The sequence below is a fragment of the Hyla sarda genome, chromosome 5 (genome assembly GCF_029499605.1).
Source record: "Hyla sarda isolate aHylSar1 chromosome 5, aHylSar1.hap1, whole genome shotgun sequence".
NCBI classification, from domain to species: domain Eukaryota; kingdom Metazoa; phylum Chordata; class Amphibia; order Anura; family Hylidae; genus Hyla; species Hyla sarda.
The window spans coordinates 21,846,828-21,853,054 of record NC_079193.1 but is presented as its reverse complement, the minus strand read 5'-3'; positions in this window follow the sequence as shown (position 1 = coordinate 21,853,054).

Below are 6,227 nucleotides of genomic sequence, written 5' to 3'. Positions count from 1 at the left end.
CCGTGATCTGAAGTTTTTATCGGAACCATCTTTGTTTTGATTGGACTTTTTGATCGCTTTTTATTCATTTTTTATGGTATAAAAAGTGACCAAAAAATACGCTATTGTGGAATTTTTTTTTATGTGTATGCCGGTTAAGCAAAGATGGAAAATAATTATTTTTTTTGGTTTTCCATCTTTGCCTTCCAAATAATGTCTCTGCTGACACCTCTGTCTGTCTCAGGAACTGTCCAGAGTAGAAGCAAATCCCCATAGAACAACTCAACTTCAGCAGCTGATAAGGCAGCTGGCAGGATTAAGATTTTCTTAATAGAAGTAATTTACAAATCTGTTTACCTTTCTGGAGCCAGTTGCTATGGAAAAAAAATGTTTTTCACCGGAATACCCTTTTAATGATAGCCGATATGCATTTTGGCAACATTACCCCCTAGAGGACACAGGGCCATCCCTCAGATGCTGTAATCAATATTGATCATGGCATCTGAGGCAATGGTACAGTTCCAGTGGCTGATCTTATCACCCGCAGCACGACCCCGGGCATCAGACCAGCTAAGGCTGGGGTCACACTACGGTTTGTCATTACGGTTCCCGTATACGGCTGGGAGGGGCTTAATCGCGGCGCCCGCACTCAGCCGTATAGGGAACCATAGTTAATGCATGTCTATGAGCCGACCGGAGTGAACCGCAGCCTCCGGTCGGCTGCTTTTTCGGCCGTATGCGGTTTCCCGACCGCAGGCAAAAACGTGGTCGACCACATTTTTGCCTGCGGTCGGGAAACCGCATACGGCCGAAAAAGCAGCCGACTTCAGGCTGCGGTTCACTCCGGTCGGCTCATAGACATGCATTAACTACGGTTCCCTATACGGCTGAGTGCGGGCGCCGCGATTAAGCCCCGCCCACCCATCCTCCCAGCCGTATACGGGAACCGTAATGACAAACTGTAGTGTGAACCCAGCCTAAGATTGCGGACGGAGGTCTCTATACTTGCCTTCTTCTGTAGATCGCAGATAACACTGATTAGTATTTGCAATCTAAATAAATAGTCCCCTGTGGGAAAGTGTAAAAAAAGTTTAAATAAAAGTTAATAAGGCCCTCCCCAATAAAAATAAAATTCTCCAAATCCCCCCCCCCCCCCCTTTTCTTTTACAATTGTAAGGCAGACTGAAGTCAGACATTGGCCCAGATTTATCAAACTGTGTGAGAGAAAAAGAGAGATTTTCCCCCAGCAACCAATCACAGCTCAGCTAACGAGCTCTGGTAAAGTGAAAGCTGAACAGTGATTGGTTGCTGTGGGAAAATCCCTCCACTTTTTCTCTCATACAGTTTCATAAATCTGGGCCATTATCTAGACCATCTATATTCTGTTGCTGTGCAGAGAGTGGCCGCCACAGTGTGCGAGCGCCAACACAACTTCAGTTATCTCCATAATGTGCAACGAGAGCACCGAGAACAGCTATTGGGGATGTTCCCTATTACCCAAATCACTAGTACTATGCTGGGGCAATTCTCTAATATAGTAGTCAGTCTTCCCCCCCAAAAAATTACCTTACACTTCACGCTCTACAATGTTTGTGGTTTTGGTATTGGATATGATTTTATGTCTGGCAAACATCCACTCAAAGCTTCTTCTATAGGAAACAGATATCTAACACATGAACAAATGCAACAAATAATCTCCAGATGGTATTTATTGTCAGGAATGTCATCTAGAAAGTGATATCTAGAGATGAGCGAACTTACAGTAAATTTGATTCGTCACGAACTTCTCGGCTCGGCAGTTGATGACTTTTCCTGCATAAATTAGTTCAGCTTTCAGGTGCTCACGTGGGCTGGAAAAGGTGGATACAGTCCTAGGAGACTCTTTCCTAGGAATGTATCCACCTTTTCCAGCCCACCGGAGCACCTGAAAGCTGAACTAATTTACGCAGGAAAAGGCATCAACTGCCGAGCCGAGAAGTTCGTGACAAATCGAATTTACTGTAAGTTCGCTCATCTCGATATCCAACACATGACAGCGCACAGGCATACAGGAGCGGATATGGAATATTATGTATTAGGGCATATCACCATAAAACCTTTTTTATTGACCTGAAGACTTCTGCTTACTAACACGGTCATAGTGTTTTTTCCCAGTGCATCCACCAATAGCGAGAGATCATTACTTACAGATTTTTACAGCTACTACTGATCTCAGCAGTAACAGTAGAATTCCATATATAGTGAGCTCCCCCTAGTGGTGGCCGCAAGAAACTAAATGTGTAATGTACACTGCTCAAAAAAATAAAGGGGACACTTAAACAACACAATGTAACTCCAAGTCAATGACACTTCTGTGAAATCCCACTGTCCACTCAGGAAGAACACTGATTGACAATCAATTTCACATGCTGTTGTGCAAATGGAACAGACAACAGGTGGAAATTACAGGCAATTAGCAAGACACCCTCAATAAAGGAGTGGTTCTAAAGGTGGTGACCACAGACTACTTCTCAGTTCCTATGCTTCCTGGCTGAGGTTTTGGTCACTTTTGAATGCTGGCGGTGCTTTCACTCTAGTGGTAGCATGAGACGGAGTCTACAACCCACACAAGTGGCTCAGGTAGTGCAGCTCATCCAGGATGGCACATCAATGCGAGCTGTGGCAAGAAAGTTTGCTGTGTCTGTCAGCATTGTGTCCAGAGCATGGAGGCGTTATCAGGAGACAGGCCAGTACATCAGGAGACGTGGACGAGGCTGTAGGAGGGCAACAACCCAGCAGCAGGACCGTTACCTCCGCCTTTGTGCAAGGAGAAGCACTGCCAGAGTCCTGCAAAATGATCTCCAGCAGGCCACAAATGTGCATGTGTCCACCCAAACGGTCAGAAACAGACTCCATGAGGGTGGTATGAGGGCCCGACGGCCACAGGTGGGGGTTGTGCTTACAGCCCAATACCATGCAGGACGTTTGGCATTTGCCAGAGAACACCAAGATTGGCAAATTCGCCGCTGACACCCTGTGCTCTTCACAGATAAAAGCAGGTTCACACTGAGCACATGTGACAGAAGTGACAGAGTCTGGAGACACCGTGGAGAACGTTCTGCTGCCTGCAACATCCTCCAGCATGACCGGTTTGGTGGTGGATCAGTAATGGTGTGGGGTGGCATTTCTTTGGGGGCCGCACAGCCCTCCATGTGCTTGCCAGAGGTGGCCTGACTGACATTAGGTACCAAGATGAGATCCTCAGACCCTTGTGAGACCATATGCTGGTGCGGTTGGTCCTGGGTTCCTCCTAATACAAGACAATGCTAGACCTCATGTGGCTGGAGTGTGTCAGGAGTTCCTGCAAGAGGAAGGCATTGATGCTATGGACTGGCCCGCCCGTTCCCCAGACCTGAATCTGATTGAGCACATCTGGGACGTCTCGCTCCATTCACCACAGACTGTCCAGGAGTTGGCGGATGCTTTAGTTCAGGTCTGGGAGGACATCCCTCAGGAGACCATCCTCCACCTCATCAGGAGCATGCCCAGGCGTTGTAGGGAGGTCATACGGGCACGTGGAGGCCACACACACTACTGAGCCTCATTGTAACTTGTTTTAAGGACATTACATAAAGTTGGATCAGCCTGTAGTGGGGTTTTCCACTGTGATTTTGAGTGTGACTCCATATCCAGACCTCCATGGGTTGATAAATTTGATTTCCATTGATAATTTTTGTGTGATTTTGTTGTCAGCACATTCAATATTTCATACAATTACTTCATTCATTTATATCTAGGATGTGTTATCTTAGTGTTCCCTAACACTTTTTTTTGAGCAGTTGATTTAATTCTATTCTCTTGATAGAATGTTGTGTACGCCACTTTTTCTGATGCATAACAAAATGACAGCTGACTCTATGGTACCCTATGATTTCTGTGCATATAATATGGGAAGTAGTGTCTAACCCCTAGGTGTCCAAGTTGCCCTTCAGCTGTTGCAAAATTACAGCTTCCAGCATGCCTGGACAGCCATTGGCTGTCTGGGCATGCTGGGAGTTGTAGTTATGCAACAGCTGCAGGGCTGCAGGTTGGACACCTAGGGTCTATGCAGAGATCTCTTGACTAAATTAAGGATGCATTCAATAATTGAAGAAACTATGCATGGAAATGCATGAATGTCTCACTTGGATACTATAGAATTTCTAGTTCACACACTAAAGTTCATGGCAGCTCACTTTGAGCAAGATGTGCGGACAATCCTCCAGATGTCCGTTAATGTCCATAAAATAAGCAACATGGCCCACAAAAACACCATATGATAGAAATGATAAAAACGCAGGAGAAAAGGCATAGTCTGACACATTTCAATGCTACATGATCCTGACTCATAACTACAAGTAAGGATGATGTAGATCAGAAACGTGTCACATTACCATACAGTTGAATAGCTACGAGTAAGGATCATGAAGATTCGAAACGTGACTGTCATGATTGCGTCATGGAGGGCAGGGAAAAGTGAGCCCTGAGCCTTTCCCTACCTACTTGCATAGCCACTCTAAACGATAGATCTACAACTTGGAGAAAGTTCATACGTTAACTAAAGTGCAGGGGCGTCATGGTCAAAACAATACACACAAGCTAACAATGAGAGGGAACCAGGATACTAAATAACGGCAGAAATGCAAAATAGTTACAAACAGATATGAAGGAAACATAGCAGCAGGTACATAGCAAACAGACAAAAGCCCAAGAACCAAAGCAAGATTTATTTGCAGATATGAGAATATGAACAAGACAGGATGCTAGGAAATATATAACGGCAAAACTTACCAGGAATGCAGGGGATGAACAGGCAAACTGAAGTCAGACACTATATAGATGAAGGATTGGCAAATACTGGATAACAAGAACAGATATAAAAATACACAAAACATGAGCACAAAGACTAACAGGTCAAACTGACTCCTAGGTTAGGAAATATAGCGAAGTTCAATAACGAAACTAACCATAGGAGGAACATGATTAACTTCAAAACCAAACTCCCATTATTAAGGAACAAGAATAACTTAAAAACCAAACTCCATATATGGAAGAATACAAAAAACAAAACAGATCTGAACACAAGTCAAGATACAGGATAGCACAGAAACTGGTGTGAACAAAAGCCAAAATACATACACATACCAAACTAGACAGAATAAAACCGACCAGTACAGACAAATAACTAGAGGAACAGAACCAGTTAACAGCTTAACAGGACAGAACTAATGACTATTAGTGATGAGCGGTAGGCGCCATATTCAAATTTGTAATATTTCGGGAACATATGGACAAATATTCGTCCTATGTTTGTGAAATTCCTTTTCTTTCCATGCGAAAATTTGTAATGAAATTCGCATAGTGCGCACGTGCGATTATATCATTCACCTAAAAGAAGGGAGGGATCAGTGTCCTCTGGAAGTGCCGATATTCGCGAATATTTGCATATTCGCATATACAAAATGTTCACGCTCCACACCGACTCACATAGTAAATAACGTTGGAGCCTTCTTTGGACCATAAGCTGTAAACAGGGAGGGATGATCACTTTTTTCACACATTACACATCATTGTTGTGATGTGTACTGTGAAGAAAAAAAAACAAAAACGAATATTCGTCATTACGAATATATATTCTATATATTCTAAATATTCGCAAAATCGCGAAGTGCCGATGTTTACGGCAAAAATTTGCATTTCAAATATTCGTGCTCAGCACTAATGGCTATACAAAGTACATGGTGCTCAGACACAGAGTCCAAAATAAAAGCCAAAGTGAAGTAAAATCAACAGCAAGGGCTGGAAGGCTCTAGAGGCCTAAAATAATTTCTCTTAGAAGCATATTGGTCAAAGACCAGAGAGTGACCAGAGAGCAATAAGCAAAGCCTGGTGCAGTTGTTACAGTGACACATTACCATACAGCTAAATAGCTACTAGTAAGGATTATGTAGATCCAAAATGTGTCAGTTTACCAAATAACTTTGTTTGCACACCAGAAGAAGCAAAGGTGACTGATCAGGGCCCAGAACAGAAGACCCAGATCTGTTTGCACATTTTTATTCTTTTCCATCTTTACATTTACACAAAGCAAACCAAGGTCCACAAGTCCCTATTCTTCTACAAAAAGATGGGTATGAGGACGAACAAGTGTCCGACTTTCCTGGGGTTTATTATGGGATATGTGACGGCATTTACAAATAAGAAAAAACAACAAGATTGTTTAGTTGTTT